Source organism: Lepisma saccharinum, chromosome 5, assembly GCF_977018435.1.
Source record: "Lepisma saccharinum chromosome 5, izLepSacc3.1, whole genome shotgun sequence".
Lineage (NCBI taxonomy): Eukaryota > Metazoa > Arthropoda > Insecta > Zygentoma > Lepismatidae > Lepisma > Lepisma saccharinum.
The window spans coordinates 33,455,173-33,481,310 of record NC_139233.1 but is presented as its reverse complement, the minus strand read 5'-3'; the positions used below and the strand labels follow the sequence as shown (position 1 = coordinate 33,481,310).

Below are 26,138 nucleotides of genomic sequence, written 5' to 3'. Positions count from 1 at the left end.
TGATTACTGAATCACCTGGGCTGGCGCACTGTTGTCTAATTTCGTTTTCTTACCCCTTCCATGGGTTCCTGGACGACACTGCCGTGGTGAAGCTCCTATTCTTGCGTCCTGTGGTCCTTTATCAAAACACCGGTTCTGCATTGGTCAAACCGATCCATTGGTGCATTTAATTCCTTGCTCACACTTATGTATTTTATAACACTGTCCGCACAATAAACTTGTACTGAAAATAAGCATAGCAACTTGGACGTCAACTTGTTTTTGTCACCTCACACACTTAGGTATCTTAACACTGTCCACCATAATATCTCTTACACTCGGTACTGCTTAGTGGTCACCGACGGATCTCGATGGTATTCGACACCTCCGTCCTTCACCGTACTCGAGCCAAAACTGTTTCCACAAAATTTAGAATGTTATGGTTATGCCGAAATTGAGTTGACTTTTTGAATTCTATTGGTGGAAATTTGGAGGGAAAAGTTACAAGCAGCAAAGGACAGTTTGCAGTGATGTCAAACCTCCTATGCCTTCAGGCAATATATTCCCGCTACACCAAAGCAAAGTATCCAACCATATTATCATATTACTATAATTCTAGTGACACATCTTTGGAGTTTGCAACCAGTACAGGAGGATGCAGACCAGATGATCGGGACGTATAAAAGGGGTTATTGTGAGACAATGAGTTTTATGACTTGTGTCGCCAGAATGGCTGGAGAGAGACACACAGTTGACAATAGCAGTGGCTGCCTCTGGGCCATTAGTGGAAAGATGAATAGAAGAGAGAGTTAGGGTTAGCCGATAGTTGCCAGATTTAAGATATTCGCAAGAACGTTTAGTGTAAAGACGTAGGGATTTCAGAAGTAAAGATGGCTGCAATGCGAGGCTAGACTCGGGGCGAATCCGTCATGGGCCATGTGTGGCGATTTAGGGTTTGCGAGGGGGAATCTTACAGCAATACTGGCAAGAAGTTGCTGCGAAATCAGAGAAATGCTGGAAAGATCTAGAAATATGAAGAAATGATAGAATTCTTGAATGATATTAGAAAATAATTAGAAATGAAATATAGATATGAACAGTGGTGGAAAAGAACTGTTCCAAAGCCCCTTTTGAACTTAGAGAAGGAAAATCTGTCCGATTCTGAGTTCACTTTTTTGAGTAAATATGTGAATAATGAAAATATAATTAATAATTGACAAGCTACACCAAATACATATCTACATAACTTGATTAACACAATATAAAATCGAAGATTAAATGTAAATAAGAGTAAATGGGATATAATAGAAAATATAATAAAATATGCAATAATATATTGAGTATAATTTAAGATATATAATCCTTTCCTTTCTATGGGAAATGGTTGACAAAAGGGAAAGTTTAGGACAGGTCCATGGGTGTGTTTGTTTGGGTTCCTTGACCTTGACTGGGTCCCTTTATATTGTACTTGCGGGGGGTTGTCCTCGCGGTTAAACCTCCTCCAGCTGTGCAGGATCAATGAATGAACTCTCTTCATTCTGACACTTTTCCATTTCTATTTACATAATTACAAGCTCACAAGCTCATTCTTTGATGGGCCTTACATAAGGTTTCATATCCTTAATATCTACATTATGGCTTACTTTGCCGCACAATTCTTGGGAATGATGGCAATCGGTAATCCTTGGAAATTTTTGTTTGGCGCCTTCACACGTTGACACGTGTCACACGAGGCTAAAATTTTTCTTATGTGCCGAGCCATATTTTTCCAATAAAAGGATTTTCTCATCTCTGCGAACACTTTCGCACTTCCGAAATGACCACGAATGGTATGAATATACCAAATCAATTTCGTAATGATCGATTGGGATACACACACTCTCCAATCATTTGCACCATTATTCGTTCTTCTAAATACAATGTTATTTTCAATCTTATGAAGATTCTTGATTTTTCTCTCTTTAAGACTAAGTTTTCTGTTATCATCTTGCTTTAGAATGTGAATAATATTTCTCAACTTCTCGTCATTTTCCTGCAATTCGGTCATATTCTTCAATTCAGGGACAACCCTCGTATCAATATCATAATCAATTGCTGCGATCACTTCTTCAGTGTCAATGGTTTCAGTGTGACATTCCGTCACTCCAGTGTCAGTATTAACCGGATTTCTACTTAAAAAATCTGGCACAATATGTTGCTTCCCTGGCACATATCTAATGTCAAAACACAAATCTTGTATTTGTAAACACCATCTTTGTATTCTCTTGTTAGTGAAAGAACATTTCCACAAGTGTGTCAACACCTTGCAATCTGTTTCCACAATAAAATGTTTTCCTTCGAGGAAATGCCTTAATTTCTTGATAGCATAAATTAGGCTGAGCATCTCACGCTCTGTCGCAGCATATACTTTCTCAGTTGCGGTTAAAGTGCGTGAAATAAAAGCAATAACATGTTGATTTCCATCTTCATCACTTTGATATAAACATGCCCCAACTCCATAGGCTGACGAATCTACACTCAAATGAAATGTCTTGCCTTTCAGAGGATAATAAAGCATAACTGTGTTCAGGAATTTTTCCTTTATCTCTTCAAAGGCGGACTGCTGCAACGGACCCCACTTCCAACGAGTGTCCTTCTTCAGTAAAGCGCACAATGGAGCTTCTGACGATGACAACTGAGGCACGAATGCTCTATAAAATCCAACAAATCCTAGATATTTTCTTAACTCTTTCTGGTTTTTCGGTGGCTGCAGTTGTTGAATGGCTTCTATCCGTTCAGGTTGACATTTTATTCCTGACCCGGTTAAATTAAAACCTAAATAACTAATCTCCTTCTTTCCAAATGAACATTTTCTAAGCTTTACATGAAATCCTCCTCTTTTCAATCTCTCCAGAATGGCTTCTATTCTTGACAAAAGTTCATCATAAGTGTCGGCACTACACAGTAAATCATCGACGTAAACAGATGTGTATGAGAGAACTTCGCTCCCCAAAACCTGTTCTACGCAGCGTGCGCAAGCACTCGAGGAATTTAACATTCCGTACGGAATCTTGTTAAAAACAAAAGTTCTCCCTCTATAAACGAAAGCCATGTATTTCTTACTCTCCTCGTGCAGTGGAATAGATAGAAAACATTGTGACAAATCAAGCGTGGCAAAATAAGTTGCACCTTGGTGTCGATATAATATATCATCAATTGATTCACACCTCTCTGCATCTCGTTCAATGAATCGGTTCGCTAAGCGGAGGTCGAGACATACTCTAGGTGTATTATCGTTCTTCTTTACAATCAATAAGGGTGAAGTGTGGGCAGAATATCCTCGTTTAATGACACCTTGCTCCAGCATAGTAGTTATTTCTCTATCTATTATTTCCTTATAAGCCAAAGGAATGTAATTTGTTTTCGCCTGAAATTCTTTTATATTCTTCACTTTAATTTTATATTCATATTTCTTCACGTCTCCTGGAAAATCTGACATCACGTCCTGATAATTCAACAACAATTTCAGTAGTTTACCTTGTTGTGTTTTATCCAAATCTTCTTGTTTACAAACAATGTTTTTAATTTCTTCCTCGGAATAATATTCCGTGCGCGTAGGCAACTTTAGAGCTTCCTTATTTATCGTTTGGCAAGCGTTTATGTTGACGTCATCACAATATGGTTCTAATGACTGATTAATATGATCCGCATCATTTATTGGCAAAAGAGGTTCTTGAATCATGCATGTAACAATACGTGGCTGAATGGAAACATCGCTCTTGCGAAATGGAACTGCACATTTCTCATCTTGATTCATGAAATTCAAAACTCCCTTTTCGAAATCAATATTGGCTTGATATTCATGAAAGAAATCAGCTCCGATTATAACTTCAAATCTCAAGTGCGGAACAACTAAGAATGGATGAATAATAACAGTGTTGCCAAGTCTAACTTCACCAAGAATTTGTTGTTTAATTCGCACTGGCTTTTCTTTCGTGGCTGTCCTAATAATAAGATTAGATACGCCGATAACCGATGTTTGAGGTTCATTTTCTTGTATCCTTTGTAACATAAGGTGTGATATAGCTGATGACGTAGATCCTGTGTCTAATAAACAAATGCTTTCGGTATTATTAACCGTACAATTGGCCTCAGGCAAAGCACGAATCTTCGTAATTAAAGATGGGTACATTTTTCCTCCATCTTCCCAGAATTCGTCTTCGAGAGCTCCTATCGCTCTATCTAAAGTTTCTTGTGACGTTGCTCCACTGTCGGCATTCGTCGTCATTTTATTCATTGTTACATCAATAACGCCTGAGAGGGCCATGGACACGTTGTTATCATCGTCGGCTACTTCACCATGCTCATTGTTGCCAGATCCACCACATCTTCTTGGTTCGTCCATTTTCATTCCATTATTGTTATTATTAACATGTGAACAAAGTTCCTTTTGAAAAATTGATTGTTCCATCCATACGTTCGCATTGTTGCCATTTAGTAATCTATTGTGAATTTCCTTCTCTCCCCCATCTAATTGCGAGGAAGAGAGCCTGTGGCGTTTCCCTGATTGGCACGTGTTACATTAGCTTGACGTTGCTCGTTTCTGCCTTCTTGGTTGGCGCTTGCTTCATTGTTGTTCGAAAAGTGCTGATATTCATTCCTGTTGTCGTTGTATTGGCGGTTATACCTTGGAATATATTCATTCCGTGCTTGGCGACGTCCTACGTTTATTCTATCCTCCCGTGGACGTTCAGTCATCACCTGAGCTGCGTTTACGGCATGCATCTGGCCACGCCTACCATGAGTATTGTTCTGAGGTTGGTTTCTGTTGTTCCTGTTCATTGTTACATTTCTTTCCTCATCAATCATACTGAATTCCTTCAATATCGATATAAGCTCAGATAACGTCTTCGGCTTCGCAGCAGTGATATTTCTTTGCAGACCAGGATGAAAATGTCTGGCTAATGTTCTGATAAGTTCATCTTCTGGCAACGGTGGATTTAAGACTGTGTTTAATTTTGCCATTCTCACTACATACTGGACGTAAGACTCAGATTTCTTCGAATCGTACTTGGATGTATACAATGTAAGCTTGATGTTAGTTAATTGGTGGTCTGAGAGATATTCATTCAGAAATAAAGCCTTAAAATCGTCAAAAGACTGAATGGTTCCTTCAAACACTTCAAAGAACGTTAACGCCTGCCCCCCTAACGTCTGACGTAACACCTTGGTATATAGCCTCCTTGGAATGTTCATGATTGACAAGTATTCCTCCAAGTTTCTTAGATACGCATGCACATTAATCTCGGCATTTTCTCCATCAAAATATGGTAATTGTATCAATTTACTATCTAACAGTTGTTTGGCAACAGCGCAACTTATCTGGTCATTACTTTCCGAAGTAGTTGGGACATCAAATGCATTCTGAGCTACATTTCCGAAATTGTCATCAAACGTTTGTTCACTATTAGTGCCATTAGAATTTTGACTGCGTAATTCCGTAACCTGCTGCTCCAAACTTCTCACGTCGCGGTTAACCTTATTTTCTACATTACTCACTTCTTGTTGAATTTTCTTGTTTAAATTTGTACTTAATTCTTGTAATTCCTTACGAACTTGAATTGATAACTGCTGAGGCGAATTCTGAATTTCTCGCAAGTCATTGTCTAAACCGTTCATTTGTTGCCTAATTTCATTAATAGATTCATTATTTATCCTAATTTCGGATTGCAGCGTTTCATTTTGCCCTGAAATTTCTAATAAGTCCTTTTGTACTGATCGTGAGTGATCACTGAACTGATTTTCATAACGTTCATACCGCGTGGATACATCTTGCGCAATGTTTTTCTCAAAATCAGTGACGCGAACGTTGACTTGTGTTTCTACTCGCGTAATCCTCTCTGTTATTGACGAAATATCTCGCGCCGTTTCTTCTCTAGCGTCTTCAATGTCGGTTCTCAAAGCTGAAATATTTTGAGCGGTTTCGTTACGTAAGCCTTCTACATTTTGATTATTTTCCTCCCTTACATTATCAACCCTAGCCTCTAAATTTGACCTGTTCGTTGCCATTTCTTCCCTGAGCGCTTGTATACTAATAGCATGCTCTTTACGCAAATTGCTAATATTGGCATTTATTTGCTCATTTTGAATCTGAATTATCTGGGTTAAACGTATAAACATATCCTCAATAGTGGTCGGCGGCTGTTCAAGATTTATGACCTGTGAGAGACTGACATTTTCCGACGGAGACCCAACATCTGTAAGCACAGAAATTTGGTGCACGGCGTTTTCATTTTCAGTGCCTTCCATTTCGAGGTTCCCTGCTGAGCTTGTGGCATGCAAACCGGCTTCTTCTACGAGATTTTTCTGTAGCCGCGTCAAAGGCATGGTAATCGCTTTCCCAAACAAAACGGTCAATAGATAACGGGATACGAAAGGAAAAGTTCCCTACTGTTCACTCAAAATCGGACGGAAGTTCAGTGTTGTCAACTGACGATTTGACAATTTGCTAATGAAGATTATGCAAACACAAGTATAATATAAATTAAATAGCCCCTTTAGAACATGGTTGCAACAACATACCAAAGACATGCACAAAACTAAACAAACAAACATGCTACAATTAAATGATATCATAACACAGTGCTAATATGGCCAGATAACCCCCTGCCGAAACGTGATTAAATTGCCTGGGCGCCGTAAACTGTTACTGTTGATGCAATGAAAGAGATGGTAGCCCCACGTTGAGAGCGTCATGAAAGATGCGATGGTACAATTCAACATCCTTGGATGCAATGGTCTCTTCCATTGCATCGGCGGACAGTGGTCACTGCCAAAGAGGCACGGATATTAGGGTGCCGCTACCTTCAGGATTAAGAACTAATCCTTCAGTAGACACAACCAAATACCAATGAAACAATCACCACAGTCCGCCTCCAGCTAGCTAGTCGGTAGGGGTGGGACACCACTGAAGGTTTTCATTGCAAATAAAGATAATTACTTAAAACAAAAAAAGAAAGATTGGAAACAATTTTACTTGAGTTTAATGCTGATTAAGATAAGTAAAGAAGAAAGTTTTTAGATACAAAAGTTCTAGTTGTTTGTGATTGACATTTTCGAGAGGGGATGATTACTGAATCACCTGGGCTGGCGCACTGTTGTCTAATTTCGTTTTCTTACCCCTTCCATGGGTTCCTGGACGACACTGCCGTGGTGAAGCTCCTATTCTTGCGTCCTGTGGTCCTTTATCAAAACACCGGTTCTGCATTGGTCAAACCGATCCATTGGTGCATTTAGTTCCTTGCTCACACTTATGTATTTTATAACACTGTCCGCACAATAAACTTGTACTGAAAATAAGCATAGCAACTTGGACGTCAACTTGTTTTTGTCACCTCACACACTTAGGTATCTTAACACTGTCCACCATAATATCTCTTACACTCGGTACTGCTTAGTGGTCACCGACGGATCTCGATGGTATTCGACACCTCCGTCCTTCACCGTACTCGAGCCAAAACTGTTTCCACAAAATTTAGAATGTTATGGTTATGCCGAAATTGAGTTGACTTTTTGAATTCTATTGGTGGAAATTTGGAGGGAAAAGTTACAAGCAGCAAAGGACAGTTTGCAGTGATGTCAAACCTCCTATGCCTTCAGGCAATATATTCCCGCTACACCAAAGCAAAGTATCCAACCATATTATCATATTACTATAATTCTAGTGACACATCTTTGGAGTTTGCAACCAGTACAGGAGGATGCAGACCAGATGATCGGGACGTATAAAAGGGGTTATTGTGAGACAATGAGTTTTATGACTTGTGTCGCCAGAATGGTTGGAGAGAGACACACAGTTGACAATAGCAGTGGCTGCCTCTGGGCCATTAGTGGAAAGATGAATAGAAGAGAGAGTTAGGGTTAGCCGATAGTTGCCAGATTTAAGATATTCGCAAGAACGTTTAGTGTAAAGACGTAGGGATTTCAGAAGTAAAGATGGCTGCAATGCGAGGCTAGACTCGGGGCGAATCCGTCATGGGCCATGTGTGGCGATTTAGGGTTTGCGAGGGGGAATCTTACAGCAATACTGGCAAGAAGTTGCTGCGAAATCAGAGAAATGCTGGAAAGATCTAGAAATATGAAGAAATGATAGAATTCTTGAATGATATTAGAAAATAATTAGAAATGAAATATAGATATGAACAGTGGTGGAAAAGAACTGTTCCAGTATGCAACTATTTAAGCGCCACTGTGTTACTTGTAAGATTCTGTTCTCGTTCCTGGTGCGGTGAGCACACTGGAGAGAAGTGCTGAGTGGAACTCCTGCCAGCCTCGTAGCTAGATATTTTGGCGCCGTAGGCAGGATTGTGATTGGGTGCTCTTCGTCCTCTCAACTACCAACCACCGACATTTTCTGTGCATCCTTCTATATTTTCCTCTTATGGCATCCTACAAGTCTTAAAATGAGGAAACAAAGAACAATTCATTAGAAAAAAATTTAGGTTATATTTAAATATTCGTTGTTTAAAAAAATGTTAGCATATTAGGAATATTTCAGTTGCTTTAATGTCTTAAGAACATCTTTAAAAACGTACTATTACTATTACTACTTTAGGAACCAGAAAATTCCAGCAGTGTTTTACCAGAATGTAACACCTTGTATCAGTGGCGGCAATTATGGGGGGGGCGCGGAGGGCAGTTACCCCAACTTACTTGCAACTTTTGCTCCTGCACTATGCCAAACGTTATCTACCAAGGGAAAGTAAACTGTCTTTGCCCCCCCCCCGTTTTGTGGCAACTTGCCCTCCCCCCGTTTTGGAACCCAGTCGCCTCAACTGCCTTTTATGTTTTCCTTCTCCAAGTGTAAATTTCTCCGTCGCTATTTCTGACTTTGTGTGAAGAAAAAATGTTTGAATGGCGCCCTCTGTGCATTGCGTCATAGGCTTTAGCCCCCTTAGCCTACCTCTTGCTACGAATCTGATTCTTGCCTCCTAAGGTGGTTAGTCGCCGTGTTATGGCAGCAGAATCTGTTAATAGTCTCAAGAGTGGTTAAAAATATTGAACGTATTAGCTCAAAGTATGAGTAGCCTACTATAAGCTATCTTACCATAACAAATTATTTTACATTTGTTGTAAAGTTTTGTCAACTTATTATTGAGAGAGCCATTACCGTGATAACTCATTGACTTTTATTCCATGAAAGCATTTGATAGCTAGAATTTATTATTAGAGAACGATTAATGTTTTAAAGAAGAATCTGAAGAATCTGCAAGAAAAATATTTGAGGATTTAAATAATTTTTGATCTTCTGATACTCTATGCGACATCTTTGTTTGTCTTCGTGAAGCATGAAACTGTGCATGCTACGTTAAAAATTCAAGGATATTATATTTAAAACCTTATATTTCCAATAACTTTCCCCTCTCTACATTTTTCGCCATCTGCACTAATAGCGCAGTTATCCTACGGTGTCGGACTTTTGAACCACTTTGTAAATTTACAGACAGCCGAAAAATGAACTAGGATTATTTCATGGGCTTAGTCTGGCACTATGTTTGATGCCACAGTTGATTTTAAGAACCTCCAAAACAGAGGGATAGATCCCAAACATGATCACATAGTTGAAAGGGTTATTTTTTAACTTCTCGCGGTCATATTGGCCGTCAGAACTAATATTATGTGTTAAAGTGGATCTTTTATAATTTCTTCTATAGTTTCAGGAATAGACTTTTCGTCATCACCGCCATTTTGATGACGTCATTACAGACAAACTAGGGCTTAAAAACCTGGTGTCTGGGTCGTTTTTGGTTCAGGAATGAATGTAGTATCCTCGCCCCCAAAGGGCACGTTCTCCGCCGGAAATTAAATATTCTACCACTTTTCCTTGCTTTGCAACCACGTTACAAGCCTGTAAATACAGTACTTACTAGAATAAAAGAATTTTCACACACTTCAAGGGGTGGTTTCTGTTCATTATTCTCTGTGGTTAGCACAAGTGAGCTACGAGGCCAAGGGTTCCAGGTTCGAAACCCGGTCTGGGCATAAGTGTTCTATAGTCAATCATCCTTATCTTCGTGATTAGCCAAAGGTAGCAGAGAAGCGAAGTAAAATAAACTAAATGAACTAATCAATCAATCAGTCTTTGTTTTCATTAATTTATCTGCCACCGTCAGGCCTTGTGGTTACTGTATCTGGCACTCCCTCCCCCTAATTTTATAAATTACAAGCCAGGAAAATCTGGGCACGAAAATTTGGTAATATGATGAGTAAGAGCCCGTGTTAGGCAGTTACATTTATACTTCAATAACAATAATATTTATTTTCCGATTGACCAATTCTTCACGCTCCACGGCCTGTGCGATGGTGCAGTTGTAATGTCGTTGCTTTATAATCCATGGATCCTGTGTTCGACACCCTGTGGAGGCACATAGTGGTTCGGAACCCACTTTAAACTGTAGGTCCAGGGCTGATTAGGGTGTGTGTGTCTAAAGTGAACTTAAAAACAGAAACTTAAATATTTGACGGACCCAGGTGAGTGATTTAAGTTACGTATGATAAAATTAAGTTAAAAAGGAAAATTAACGTTCTATAAAAGCGGAAGAGACCGTTTCGGAATACAGTCCGAGGAGCTTTCACACCGCAAGCGACAGCGAAGCCCTCTAATATGTAAAAGAGCATTTACTGCGCATGCGCAGACCAACACTATGGGTGTTACGGAGAAAACGGCCTTGTCCGAGTAACATGCAAACGACACTCCGGTAAGAAAGATTGTTTTATTTCTTATGGTTCGTTTTCAAATGATACATGTCGCTTTGGTTTTTAAAACTCCCTGTCGCTCGAAAGTCCTTAATTACGTATAATGTTTCCGCGCTGTAAAACGTCTTCAATTTTTCATATTTTGCTCGATTAAGTGCCTCTTTAGGATAATCGCGACGATGAGGATGAGAGGTGCCACAACCTAAACGGAAGTTTTGCTTTCTTTTTCCTAGGAATGTTCTCACTGACATAGCTCAGATCACTCTTTGAATCTGCATACTCTGGGGCCTCCCTCATGGCGCAGTGGTAGCGTCATTGCCTTGTAATCAAGGGGTCCCGGGTTCGATACCCGGTGGAGGCACAAGTGGTTCGGATTCCACTTTAAACTGTAGGTCCAGTCCCGATTAGCCTTACTGCGCATAAAGTGGACTTAAAACACCAACTCAAACCAAACCAATCTGCATACTCGATGCTGTTAACATGTAACTTAAGATCCAGAGCATCGTAAGTTGACTCTTTCTCCAGTAAATAGCCTACTTCCTCAATCCGAATGAAACCTAAGGACACAAGGTTTGAGAAAAGGAACAAGATCACATTTTTATCTTGATGATATCTTTATTATGCATATTGTGACAGTGACAGTGTGTGGGAAATGACGGTGTACTAAGCAACAAATCTGTCTTAGAATGAAACCTGCTTACATACATGATTTGATAATGTCGTCAAATGCAACATCGCTGGTCTAATGCAAGAACTAGCCTATCAGTAACAAGGCCTGTGAAAAATTCGTATGTATTTAATGCAACTGAACTTCAGATTTTCACCGTTTATATGAAAATATTTGAGAATTATTAAAGTCCATAAAATAAAATATTGAATTTCGTTATTCTCATACCTTACAGACAGAACTCAAAATGCATCACATCAAGGTTGATGTATTTTTGATGTAGTTAACACAGTTAAAAGTGTAATTTTGATTTCTTTCAAATGATCCTGTCTGATTTTCTAAATTGATGCATTTTGTTGCCTCATACAAAACAGCTGATAAAAGTAACCTTTCATGCATTTCTCTATGTATTTTCAAGAACCAAAAGTGCTTCATTAGCACTTTGTACACTTTAATGTGTATTGGAGTCAATATTTTTGTGTTAGTTTTCATGTTTTGGATGCATTTTCTCAAATATAATTTTAAGGTGGTTTTCGTCATTACTTCAAGGATATGGACATCAAATCATTGAGTCCATGTTCGGAAAGTATTTAGAATTCAAAATCTACTAGTAATTTGAAACATTCCAAGGTACATATGTTAATATTTATGTTATCGTGCCAGGCTACGTTCATGTTTTGAAACATGTAACGATTCAACTGTTTCTAATCACTTGTTTAGTTATCATGCTGATTAGATCGATTCTTGTTTAAAGGTAACGTGAAAACTAATAACTTCCTGCGGTGCATTTACAGGTAGGATATACATTATTGCATTTCAACAACAATTTACCAAAACTGTTTTCCAATAAATTTTTAGTTGCACATACTTACTTACTTAATGGATTTTGATTTATATATTATGTTATTTGATTTATATATATATATATGTATTTTACATGAACTGTTGCACGTTAACAAGCAAAGAGTGAAGAACATCTGTACGATACTCCAAGTTCTGCTTTAACAATCGAGTCATTGGAGAAGATGAATAGTAGAGATCATTGATTTGTACGCAACCACGTTCCTTTAAGCCTTATGGAGAATATTTTCTTTGGCCTATTTGTCTTCTACCAGTCTTCCTTCTTCTCTTCTTTCTTGTGTTCGTGGGTGTCCTTCTTCTTATGGTGCGAGTGGTGGTGCTGCTCATGGTGCTTGTGTTCGTGGACATGGTCGTGGTGGTGGTAATACGGGTGCTTGTGGTAGAAGTATTTTGGGTGGTGTTCTATCTCCTTCTTATGGCTGAAATAGAATTATCACAAATTAATAACTTCTTATTGGTGTTTATAGGAGTTCTTCAATAAATTGATACAGTAACATAATGCAAAGTAAGCATATATTTTAAGCTAAATGGATATTTTAACACCCTCTTTTTCTCTCAACTTAGCTAGAAATATTAGGAACATATATGAAATATGGTATATATTTTGTGTCTTCTTATATTCGACGATAGATGACTCTGTGTTAGTTATATTTATAATTTGCATCATCATTCAGGCAATATGACAAACAAAGGTATAGAGTTGAATTAAAATATCGCAGAATAATACACTATAGAATCGGAAGTACATATAAAAAGACAGGAAGGAAATTAAGACAAGAATTTACTCCACAGTATACATACTAATTAATTTAATATATTATTTTATCATTATAGTATAATCTTTACATTATTTTTCTTGTATTATGATCATTTCCATTATTTCATTCCATCTCTGACAAAGGTTGATTGTAAGAACGGTCCATCAGGCAAAGACCATTCTATTCTATACTTTATAAAAAATTCCATTCTTCGCAATGTTTATGGAAGTGGAATCCTATCACAAATTATTATGTGCGTACTGCTCAATCATTGGCCTCAGCTGAGTTGTAATACTGCTTCTAACATATATTAAACTTTACCTTAAATACAACTTTTAATATTGATATTTTCCTAACTTAGCTTTTAAGCAATTGGAAGTATTAAGACTGTAATATTATTTTTATAAAGTAGGGAAAGAAAACCTAAAATGTGATTAATATGTAAAATAAAAGTTACCCTACTGCCGTGATATTAGATATTTAAAATTCTGAATTTGTTTCTTTTGCAACCAAGATTAATGCTACCCACTTCAAAATCAGAATGAAGGGGGGGGGGGGAGGGGAGAAAATTATTTTCCTGATTAGCAATTGCAATGTAGTGGTGGCATTTGTCAATGTCTGGTATGTCCTCGCTGCAAGATTACATGGACATTAGAAGCGCAGATTGTGAAACTCCATGTGCCGTGTTTATTCGCAGAAATGTGTTATCGCTTTCATACGAACATGTATTATGCGCTTATTGATTATATTCTGATACTGAGAACTTTGTGGATCATATAAAGCACGAGCAAGTTTTGTAGTGTGTGACTTGCTACCCTCGAGGTAGTCTTTCAGCACTTTTGTTGAACGGGGAAATACTTTTTCAATGACACCGTTTCGGAAATAAAATTTTCTTGATCACTTGGTAGACAACAGTTTTTTTTGTCGTAGATTACTTCTCTCATAAATTTTTCTCACGTATATGAATGAGCTGTATTTTTTTTCCACACAATGCTTCATGATGCTGTACTTTTTAAAACCTTTAACCAATGAGATTAATGATATAATTGGGGGGGGATTCCCCCATCTAGTTGGTGTATCCCCCTCTCTCTGGTTGCTAAATTTTGGCTCCTGAGGAGAAAAGAAAAACATATTGCGATAGTTTAAGAGTAATTTCTTCCCATTAGAAATTATTCAAATTAAACGGGCTACATTATTATTATTTATGTATGGAACATTTCATTTTATTATTTTTGGTTCCCTGCTACCTTCGTCGACTTAAGATGTCTCCAGGCACGTAGCTAGAAATATATTTTGGGGGTTCCGAACTCAAAATAATAATAATAATGTTTGAAACAAATAATGATCATTACATTAAATTAATTAAAATATTCAAATTAATTAATCTTTTTTTAAAATAGATGGTGTAAGGATAGATATATAACAGCACATATTCATTATCTAGCTTACCTATAGTTAAGGTCGACCAACTTAGCAAAACAAAAACAACTGCAAGGAAATTGTCAAATAGGTAAAGAATTGAATATTTATTGAATATCAAAAAATTATGTTACATCCAGTTGACGAAAAGTGACGTTCCTGATAATATTTTATGCATCTTATTATAAGCAGTAATACAGTAAATCTTGCATATATCATCTTTGGTACTGTCATCCAAAGCCGTATGATCCCAATATAATCTTTGCCTTACAATAAATTCGGTGGAAATAAATAACTCTTGATTAAACAACAAGTATATTTTCATTATTTAATTTCATTAATGTTATTACTTCACTTTTTCATTATTTAATTTTAGTACTTAGTAAGTCTTTCGGGGGCTCTGGACCCCTGAACCCCCATAAATACGTCCTCCTTGTCTCCCCTGAGGTTTCTGGGCTTGAGTCTTAGCTTGGGCATGGATATATGCTCTCGTATCCTCTATTCGCATATAAGCGATTAACCTCCGGTGGTAGAAGGATGACGCTACATAATCAAATCTAAAGATATCACTTACTGCTCATGATGACCTGGTGCACTGAAGCTCACTGCGACAATACCAAGAATCAGAAGGATGAAAAACTGTAAAACAAAAAAGAAACATTGGTAGAAAGAGAAACCAAAAGATGGCTCACCAAAGCATTAATAAAATTCTATCGCGATGTAAATATAAACAGTCTTTTGTCAGTTTTAAAGTTAACACTGTTGCCAGATTATAATCTACTGGCGACAAGAAATTTGTTGTGCTCCATAAATGTGTCAATGAATAACTTAATATCAAATGTTTTCGAAGTTTCTTGTGCAACAATATTGAAATATTACTCTCTTTTCTAGGAAAGGTAAACATTATAGGATAACGTTTTCATAGGACGCCATTTATAGATTTTGTCCCAAAAGTCCGGTCTGATTGGAAAAGTCGGAAGTCTTGAAGTGATGAATGTTTGAAAATTAATAATATAGCCTTTGCTTCAGGTAGGAAAAGCATTACGGCAAGAAATGTTCAAATTGATACTCCTCTTGAACCCTGCAGGTATGGATACGAGAATGGAAAGCTCTTTCTACATTGCGTAACATTGTTGGTGTGGTAGCGTGGGTTGCAGCACGAACATTTTCTTTGAGATCATCTATTTAACGTGGACGTGTGTTGTACCATAGCCCACTGGTTTAAGGTGCCCCCATAGAACACAAATGTAGGGGTGTGAGGTCTGGGGACATCTTTGCCGTTGGGAGAAACCTGAGGCATTCAGAATCACAATTTCGGCTTTCTCTTGTATAGTGTACGTTCAATCCCTGCCATCCATTTAATCTACATTCGTTTACCTGCAAGAAATGATCATTACTTTTTTTTTCAAATTTTTCGACGTTCCCTATGAGGCCGGACTTTTGGTACACCCTGTATATTTGTAACTCCCGTGGCATAGTGGTCAAACTCTGTTCATATGTATTCAAAGCAAGCGTATTGATATACGCTCCCACCAATCGAACTTACTATTCACGTAATCCTATGTTGCTACACGATATTCTGGGCGTAGTAGTAATCAAAGGCAGGAAAACTGTCACCGAACTAGAATTGTTTGACTTCGATCACAACCCTCTTCAAGTCACGGCCCAAAACCTATTTTCAAAACTTGATGCCAATCATAAAGTTAAATGGACAGCCTTCTAAACAAAGCTTCACGCCCTATTTCAACCTAGGATACGATCGATCTCTCCTACTTCCTTTATCCTAAAATATGAATATATCACATCTATAGACACAGACATTCCTATTACCTAATTATCCCAACGCTACATTGGGCCTCCCCAGTGGCGTAGTGGTAATGTCGTCGCATTGTGATCAAAGAGTCCCGGGTTCGATACCTGGTGGAGGCACATAGTGATTCGGATAAACTGTAGGTCCAGTCCCGATTACCCTTCTGTTCATAAAGTGGACAAACTCCAAATCAAATCAAACCAAACGGTACATTGCCTACAAATTTCTTAAACAAAACTAAATTGCTCAAGTATATACTTAAGTCATGCGTTGTCAGCCCTTACACAAACACAAGCAAACGGCTTCCGCTTCTTAAATCCAAGAGAGACATTAATCTACATAGCAACAGAAAAGCGAGGCCCCCATTCGTGACCTCAGTATACACGACCTCTCACTATAGTCGTTTACCAGAAGGTTGACAAAAACAATATCGACATACCCATCCTCCATGGTTAGAACTACCTTTCCTCTCTAACAGAGAGAAAGCACAGGCACTCACAGATACACTCAGGACGCTTTTAAACCCAACGAAGACTCCAACATTACCGGCGAAGATTAAGATTAAACCTTCAGCGACCATCTCAACACAGAGAAGATATAATCGCCTTCAATGTCGCCGAACTATTGCACCTCATTAAATATCTTCGAAACTTTAAAGCCTCAGTTCCCGACAACATCCAAAACGTAGTATTCAGACCTGTCTCTGTTATCAAAAGTTTGTCCATCAATTTTAATGAGTGCTTAAATTTATAAGATTATTACTCTGAAGCTTGCAAACAAATCAAATTTGTCTGGATGCCTAAATCATGCAAAGTCAAAACGTTTCTCCAGTACTATAGATACGTTAGCCTACTTGATAATACAGGGATTGGCAAGAAAAACCGTCATCTTGTCACACATTCTCAAACTATAATTTCTTCTACGTATCAGTCGATCAAGTAGAAAGCTTTAAATATATTGGATGCATCATAAGCAGTGTTATGAATTGCAGCCAAGAAATAAAAGTAAGAATAGCAATGGCGGAGGAATCCTTCAATTTAAATACAAATATTTTCTGTGGATCTATGAACAAAGAACTGAGGAAATGACTAATGAAATGCTTTGTATGGAGTGTAGCTCTATGGTGCAAAAAGATGGAAACTGATAAGAAGTGAGAAAAAGCGACTGGATGCTCAGGAAATGTGGTTATGGAGACGAATGGCACGAGTGAAATGGACAGAAAAAGTGAGAAATGAAACAGTGCTAGACAGAGTAAGGGGAAATAGATAAATGCTGGAGATAATCAAGAAGAGAAAAATAAATTTGCTAGGCCACTTGGCGAGAAGAAACTGTATCCTAGGGGATACTATTGAAGGGATGGTCGAAGGAAAAAAATAGGGGAAGATGATACCACACGATTGTCGACATCAACATAAATGGGTCCTACGCTTCTACAAAGCGAAGAGCTGAAGATCGAACAGAATGGAGGTTGCATGGAAGGACCTGCCTCTGGGCAGAAAACAAAGAATGAATGAATGAACATTCGCCCATTTACTACTCTCCTTCACGTGGCTACGTCACGTCACCCCCTCCTGCCGTATCTGCGCCTCTTCTTGTTTTTGAAGCACATTAATTTAGCAGAAACTTTTGTTTGACCAAGTAGTGATATGAGACGGGCCAGTTTCTCGTGTCCAGCCCTGCATTTGACCGTATTCTGTGCCTTTAGCAGACCAGTACATCAGAAGAAAAAGTAAGCTCTTCGAAACTAGAGTAAAACCATCTTACCAAAACCTTCCCGTCCATGATACCAGCAAGGATCGCCTCTGGTAACTACTGCACCAACACCGAGTACAATGATCGTCCAATACTCTTCCGAAGCACTCACTGTGCCGTTTCACCGATACACTTGTTTTTTATACGACAAAGAAACTGCAGTCGGTGAGCTCGGACAATGCAAAGGAAACTAAACAAAATCCAACATCTGGTCGTCATGTTTGCTGTTTTTGGTTCGGTCAGGCACCAGAACGCGAAATCACGTGTACAACAGGCGAAAGATCATTGTTGCAGATAAGTTAATCCTGCTTGATGCTTTTGACAGGTGAATTTCCGGATGAAACTTTCGATAACGATACACAGCTCAGTTTTTCTTTCTGTGTTAATTGCAAGAGTGTTTACTTTGAGGGTAGAGTAAAGAGGAGATTCGCACCAACGTGTGAAAGCGATTTCGTGACAACGTTACGGCTAATGACCACCACGTTTCAGTGGCGTTGTTCTCGTAAGCAATTCTTCATTGTGCTTTGTGTGTATCAGACATAGTCAATATGCGAACTAACGTGGCTGATAGTGAGGATTTCCTCCGCACACACACACACACACAAAAACCCTGGCAAAAGAAAATTATTTTTTTCCCTACCAGGGATGTTTTTATCACCCTCAAAGAAAATTGAATTCAAAGCACGTATTATACAATTCCTTAACCTATAACCAGTGATGTGCCGTAGACTATACGTTTACGTCTACATGCGTTATCTACACGTAATCTACGCATAGATTACATTGGGTTGCAGTTTACATAGACTACGTAGACAATCTAAAGTGCATTAAAATTAATTTTCAAGGGTTTCATGAAAGAAAAGTGACATTTTCAACTATATTGGTTCCTAACGAAATGAAAAGAATCCTGTTTACAACAAAATTTCTCTTCTCTTCTCTCATCAACTATGGAAGATAAATAGTATGCAAAAAATAACAACAGATGGCAGTGGTGAGGCAAGAGTGGTCTTTTCCCCATAAAACACTAGAATATTTCATATGTTAGGTTTTTTTTCCTAGGTGAGAAATTGTTCGAATTTGGAAGAAAGAGTATGAAAAGTTCTCCTTATACATCAACAACTGATAGGCAGTATAATATTCTTTTTATTCCACGGCGCCTTTTGCTAAGTTATCACCTTTCGCCATGTTGTTTACATAGATTACGTCGTCTACGTGTATAAAATAGTCTACGTGTAGAATGTAGACTATCGTTGTTTACGCGTAGACGCACATTACTGCCTATGACACAAACACAATTGAAAATTCATTCCGTGTCCATTAATGGTCCAGTCACGAAAGATTTCCCTGCTGAAATTACAAAATATGCAGACTTGTAGATTAAAGTAGGACACAATTCTGCAACTGACAACCTCACTGACCCGAGACAACAGTAGGCATTTTCCACTTAAATTTCCATGGCACAGTGCTGATATTTTACACATATTAAAGTGTTCATAATAAATCTTGTAGGTAGGTTGGATGTACATTAGGTTTGAATTTGGCAATAGAAATTTGGCCAGTTCGATAGCTCTTTTTGTGTGAGTTTGTGGTTTTCTTAGATTGTAAATAAACAAAATGCTTCTAAATTACGTGAAAATGTTATCATATGTTTTTAATGAGCTAGGTTAGAACCAATGTCCTAAGGTACTTAGTTTCCTGACTGGTGACTTGTACAAATTTGCATACCGAAAGAAAGTCCAGCTCTCGAAATGAAATCAGAAATATGCCACTGAGTGGGTATGTCCCCTCCACCCAATCAAAAAGCCTATTCGTACAATCGACATAGTTAACGCTTGCTTTTATGTATGGGAGGAGGTTGCTAGTTTTTTTTACCCTATGTGTGCGTAGGGGAGCCAGGGATCCAAGTGCAAGCTTTTTAGGCGCTTTGGCTCATATTTATCTTACTTAATCTCGCTTTTCAGCAACTTTTGATTGCTCGTGATGATGAGAATGTATAATTATTAGGTAAAACAGACCACCAGTAATTCACAAACTAAAACTTATGAACATGCCTGTACTCGAACCTTTAACCTTGCATGGCGATTAGGTCGACCACTCGACGTACTCTGTCTCCGAGCCGTCAAGTACCAACTCAGCTACTATATTTATTTCAGCATATTTTTTTTCGAATTGAAACGGAATTCCCCTTTTTTACTTTGTTCATTCCAAGTACTATTTATATTATCAACATCGGGAAACAACCCAGGGGTATACGCTTTATGATTGTTAAATTATGAGTTCATGGGCCTTCCAAATGGTGCAATGGTAAGACTATTATATTGTAATCTGGGGGTCTCGGGTATCATGCCTGTCGGAGACATTGCTAGAGGTTCGAATCCCACCTTAAACCGTAGGCCCAGTCCAGATCAGTCAAACTCAGCAGAAAATGCACATAAAATCAACGCTGACAATCATGACCTCAAATTTTAATATCTAAATGTTTCCCTTTAAATTACCTTGTCTTTCTGCTAAGTTTCCACACGAAAGTGACATACCGCACATGATATACCAAGTTGTGGAGTATACACAGTGATCAATGTCGAACATTTTTTTTTAGTTATACTATAAAAGTATCTCCACTTGAAAAGACACCCCTTTTTTTTTACTACAAAATAAGGTTGCATTAATTTTCTCCTTACGTTTTGTTACAATCCATAAGACCATGCGAAGTTTAATAAATGAAGATAGATGGCGCCTAAAGCATCGTTTCTATAAATTATTGTAGGAATAAATGAAACGGAATGATAATAAATTTTGGACAGACATTTTGTGAATGTTAAATGGTTAATTCGATATACTAGAAAGAATGCCAATGAAATTGACGTAGCCGTTTTTATCTGCCCAATATTTTAAACTTTCAAAAGATAATTTTAATGTAATCAAGACAAGATCAAGAACTTACGTTCCGGTATAAATTTGAAACATACATACAGACACTTATAATTCACAATGTCGGATGAAATGAAGGGAGATGTTTACTTAGTAATTAATAATATTTATATTCAACTATTTTATTAATATTATTATTATTATTACTACTACTACAGTTATAACTCTTATAAGAAATTTAAATTGCTATTAAAATATGGTTGTAAAATTTGACGTAATAGTTTCATCAAGATGTAAATACAATTATAAAATTAAATGTAATGTAATATTTTAGCAGTTGAATACACTATCTTTTTATGACATATAATCAAATCAACATTTTTTTTAACCAACATCACTAAAGTTAAAGTCACATTCAGGAAACAAATTTTGCACACTTGGCGAATTCATACTTAAAGTTATTATTAAATTTTTTGCATTTCATGTTTGAAAATTTTTACTTGACATACTTTAAATTTAAAGGTGTATTTAACTATATATACATACAGCTATATCCCTTATAAGAAATTTAGATTGGTATTAAAGTATGGCTGTAGTAATAATAATATATTTTGATACACGAAGTATTAATCATTGCTGGTGTCTACATTAGCATGTACTTATGTTTCACGGTCATATTTGTCCAGGCCCCTCAATAAATCTAATATTTTAAGATCTCAATGACGTGCATTTTTGTTACCGTGAGAACTAACTTTCCCGTAATATTTCCGTCTAAATTATGGTTCCATGTTTATTTCAATGACCTAAACGAAAAATTATATATTACTCAGGATTGTAGTGTAATTTTAAAGCCACGCAATATTTAATGATCAATTTGTAACGAATATATCTTAACCTTTGAGTAGGACTCAGTCTTCGACAAACGAACGTTGGTGATCGGTTGGTTGGTTGAGAGAGTCCAAATTTGTCGTGACGTTGCAATGTTTGGAGTATCGGGCCAAGCCCGTGACTCCTGATTTGGATTTTTAACTTGAGAGTGATGGAATTTGTCATCATGCATTTCGTCCAAGTGCTCTTCTGCTGACGGAGCTGCAGTATAGTTTCGGACTGGCGACTGTAGACTGTTTGTTGGGATTGTGAGATAGATTTTTATCATGTGGATTTGATCCCAAATCTTCAGCCCGAATTCCATTCTCTATAATATTCTTCCTAATTGCAGTAATCTTTCTTATTTTTGATGTAGGCATGGTATATGTGTATCTTCTGACTGGTTGAGAGGCTATGTTGCGTACTGCCGGGTTCACATGATTGGGAATCACAGTCCAGAATCTTTGACATTGGTAGTTGATTACTTGTGGTAATAGGGTGAGTTCTATGTCTTCCTGCAGCTGGGTTTTCCTGGTGCTCCGTTCGTGTCTAGAGATCGTCCTGCAGGTTCTATTTTGGATCACTTGTAAGCGGTGGATATCAGCTAAGTGCTGCGTGTGCCCATTCTGGAGCCGCGTAGGTCAATATTGGTCTTATGAGAGTTTTGTAAAGCCGTATTCTGGTCTCTAAGCTTAGTGCGCTAGACTTAAGAATTGGGTAAATAGCCAGTGCCCTGTGGAGTCCTCTATTGGCTGTTGGTAGTGTGTGGCTGTTGAATGTTAGGCTCGCGTCTAGAGTGACGCCGAGGTATTTGGAGGTTTGGACTCGAGGGATGTCTGTCGTGAAGTTGTAGAGTGTGGTTTATCCTTGGTCGTCTTCTGGTGAACACCACTGCGACGCTTTTGTCTGCGTTGACTTTTACGAACCATTTCCTGGCCCAATCCTCTAGCAGGCGCAGTTGTCTTTGCATATTAGAGTAACACCACTTGATGTTTTTGCTTGAGGTGTAGTAAGCTATAGGGCCTACCCGATGGCGCAGTGGTAGCGTCGTTGTCTTGTAATCAAGGGGTCCCACGTTCGATTCCCGCTGGAGGCACATAGTGGTTCGGATCCCACTTGAAACTGTAGGTCCAGTCCCGATTAGCCTTTATGTGCATAAAGTGGACTTAAAACAGCAATTCAACGAATCAATCAATGTAGTAAGCTACATCGGCAGTGTAAATGGCTTGGTGACATTGGCCGTGGAGTGGCATATCAGCTGTGTGAAGAGTGAACAGGAGTGGTGCTAGGGTTGATCCTTGGGGAAACCCTGCTTGGATCGGTCTGGTTGATGATTAATTTCCTGCGAAGATAACATGGAAGCGTCGTTCGCTGATGTAGGATTGGAGAACTTGTATTGTTCAGTCAGGGAAGGCTTGCTGGATAAGCTTGAAGAGTAGTCCTGGTATCCACACCTTGTCGAAGTATTTTTCGACATCTAGGAAGACTGCTAGGATTTTTTTGTTGAATCCCGATGTTACATGTTCCGTTATGCGCACAAGCTGGGTGGTGGTGCAGTGTGCCGGTCTGAACCCGAATTGGTGATCTGGTATGACACTGAGTTCTGCCGCTAGCGTGCGAAGTCTATGGAGGAGACTCAGCAAGCTGATGGGCCTGTGGTTTTGCGGGAACATCTTGTTCTCTCCGTGTTTAGTAATCATAATTACATTCGCTTCCTTCCATTTGCTGGGGAAATGTCATGTGAGTAGTATGGCATTGGAGACTCTCGTGAGGAGGACGATGGTGTTTCTCGGCAGGTGTTTGAGATGTGCTGCCTCGATCCAAATTGAGTCCAACTGCCTTTCGTGGTGGGAGTTTCTGACTGTGAGTGGCAATTTCTGCTGGGGTGGTGAGCATAGGTAGGTCTGCTGGTAGGTACGTTTCTGCTCTCATTTGTAGATGGTGTTCTACTTATTCTCTGGTATCGTCGTCGTATGGTTCTGGTGGGACTGTGAATTGCTTCCTCAGCTGGTCAGCGAATATTCCTGCTGGCTCTTCTGGTTAGAAGGATAGTCCTCTTGATCCATGGAGGATCGGTGGTGGGCAGGTGTATTTTTGCGTTAGTAGTAATAAACCGCTTCTACGCCTTCAAGTGAGTCGCAGTGCTGCCAACCCACCCCAAGAAAATTTCACCATATGATATTTTACAGGCGAAGCTAACCTACAAATAGGAGTTGGCAACACTGACTAGTTAATTCACAATTTTTTTGTTTTTTTAAAAAATATTTTGTATGTAATGCGATTTGGGGGGAAGAGGGGGCCAAAATTTTGAACTTACGGCTGGCAAATGTTTCTATAACATGTTTTTGTTCGAAACAAATTCATAGATGTTGTTAAATAAATATTAATATTTTGCTATTAATTGTAAATATATACTTATTGTATTGTAGCAATTAGTTTTTTTGGTAACGAAAAGCAACTGTTGTCGTATTTGAAAATTACGCTTCGCCTGTGGACATCTAGAAACTACAATTTCGTTCCCCCTGGGAGCTAACAATGTTGACAGAATGAGAGATGAACAATAGGTAGGCCTTGGATAGCGGAAGTTATACAATGTACTTCCTGGGGTTTTCAGTAGCTGAACGATGGAATTCCTCACCGGCCAATTTTAATCTTACAGTTAGAAATGTTTTCTATAAAATAACAATGCGTATGAATCTGTTTGGCTTCAGGAAGCAAGCTATGGAAGTGCCCGTCCAGCCCACGTCGTCGTCGAGCTTCAACGAACTCCTGCCTTCCATGCGATCTAAACTTAACGGTCTGTTAATTATACACTTGAATAGCATTTTAACCCAGTACGACGAAGATGTGGGCAAAACTTTCTATGTATTCAACAACAACTTGAATTATTACTGATTCCCCATCTCCGGCAAACTGCAGTTCAACATGAACCCTGAGAACAAATGGGAGGCCAAGGTTTCCTCTGGCAAGAACATCTATCGCATCAAGCATGATAGGATGGATACGACTACAACGTACGATGTGTCTGCTGGCGATCGCCTGTACGTGGAGCTCTTGGACGACTACGACAAACTCATGCCTCTTTTTATAGAAATGAAAATCACCTACCCTATAATAAATAACCATAGCAACAATGCCTAATGACATCTTTGGTCACACCAAGCGCGACGACCACGGCGACGAGCTACTCATGCTCGACGTCAGGGTGAAGAAGCTGCGAACCGACCTGCCAGCTCTGCAGTCCACGCTCAACTCTAGCTCCAGACCGAGATAGCTAGCCTACAGTCTCAGTGCCTGGACCCCGTACTCAAAATTGACGCCCAGCTTAAATCGCTGGTGCAAAAATATACGGAACTACCGTCAATAGACAACCTCGAGGACCTGGCACTGAGTGTAGGCAAGCTGCAGAACGAACTTGTGAAGCTGCAGCAAGCGCAAACTTCTGACGTGGAACAGCTGAAGCGACACTTGCAAGGCCAAACAAGCACCATCCAGACTGAACTACAAAACATTATCCAGAGTATAAAAACTCAAGATGACTACGATCGCGTGAACGCTAGTATTGCCAAATTGCACGAACAGTTTCAATCGTTCGAAATTCCTACGTTGGAAAGCATCAAGGCTGAGCTTCAAACGGACGCTTTGCATGCAGCCATCAACGAAGTTAAAACTAAACTCCAAACGCTACAGGACTTCATCGACAATCTACCTTCGTCCAGCGAGCTGAATGCTATTGCCCGTTGTGTTGCCAACATAAAACTTCAACTTGAGACCTACGAAGATTTCGGGAAGCTGCAATGCACCATAGCCGATATTGAGAATGCTCTTGCTGTTATTAGAAATGATCTGGCAAACGTACACGAAGCACTGGAATCCAAACTGCCTGGCATCAGGGATACTCTGGCCAGCGTCCAACATCAGATCACCAAGTTGGAAAATCTAAACACCGAATCAGAGTTGTCGCATTTTCATCAGTTGATCGACGACATACAGGCTAAGTTGAAAACTTTGCAACAATCCACCCCCACCCAGGACGACATAACACAATTACAAGAAGGCATACGTGCTGCTGCTGCTGCCTCAGAGTTGGATGCGATGAAAAAAGGTTTGGAGTCGCTCCAAAACACGGTGGCCACCCTGCCCTGCCTACCTCGCAGGAATTGAAAAGCGTGAAGAGGGCTCTCAACCGAATACTCAAATCCGACGACATCAAAAACATTCAAACCGAAATTGAATTGCTTCGGGAGTCTGTTGTAACCTTGCCTACCAACCAGAACATCAGCGAGCTACATGGCTTGTTTGAGGAAATTAGAACCCAGGTCCACGACCTCGCAACCCAGAGAACCAAGATGACACTCGTGGAAAGTCTACAGCAGATTATCGCCAATGTGAAAGAAAAAATTGACAGCATCGAGGCGAGCCA

General features: G+C 38.9%; 1 long non-coding RNA gene across 1 annotated transcript; it reads right to left on the bottom strand.

Moving 5' to 3' along the window:
• Positions 1-12,304: 12,304 nt before the first annotated feature.
• Positions 12,305-18,117, bottom strand: LOC145988302 (uncharacterized). Its single transcript, XR_014441733.1, has 3 exons — positions 17,993-18,117; positions 14,993-15,057; positions 12,305-12,660 (listed from the first exon to the last, which is right to left on the bottom strand). It is a non-coding gene; the product is annotated as an uncharacterized LOC145988302 (long non-coding RNA).
• Positions 18,118-26,138: the final 8,021 nt, after the last annotated feature.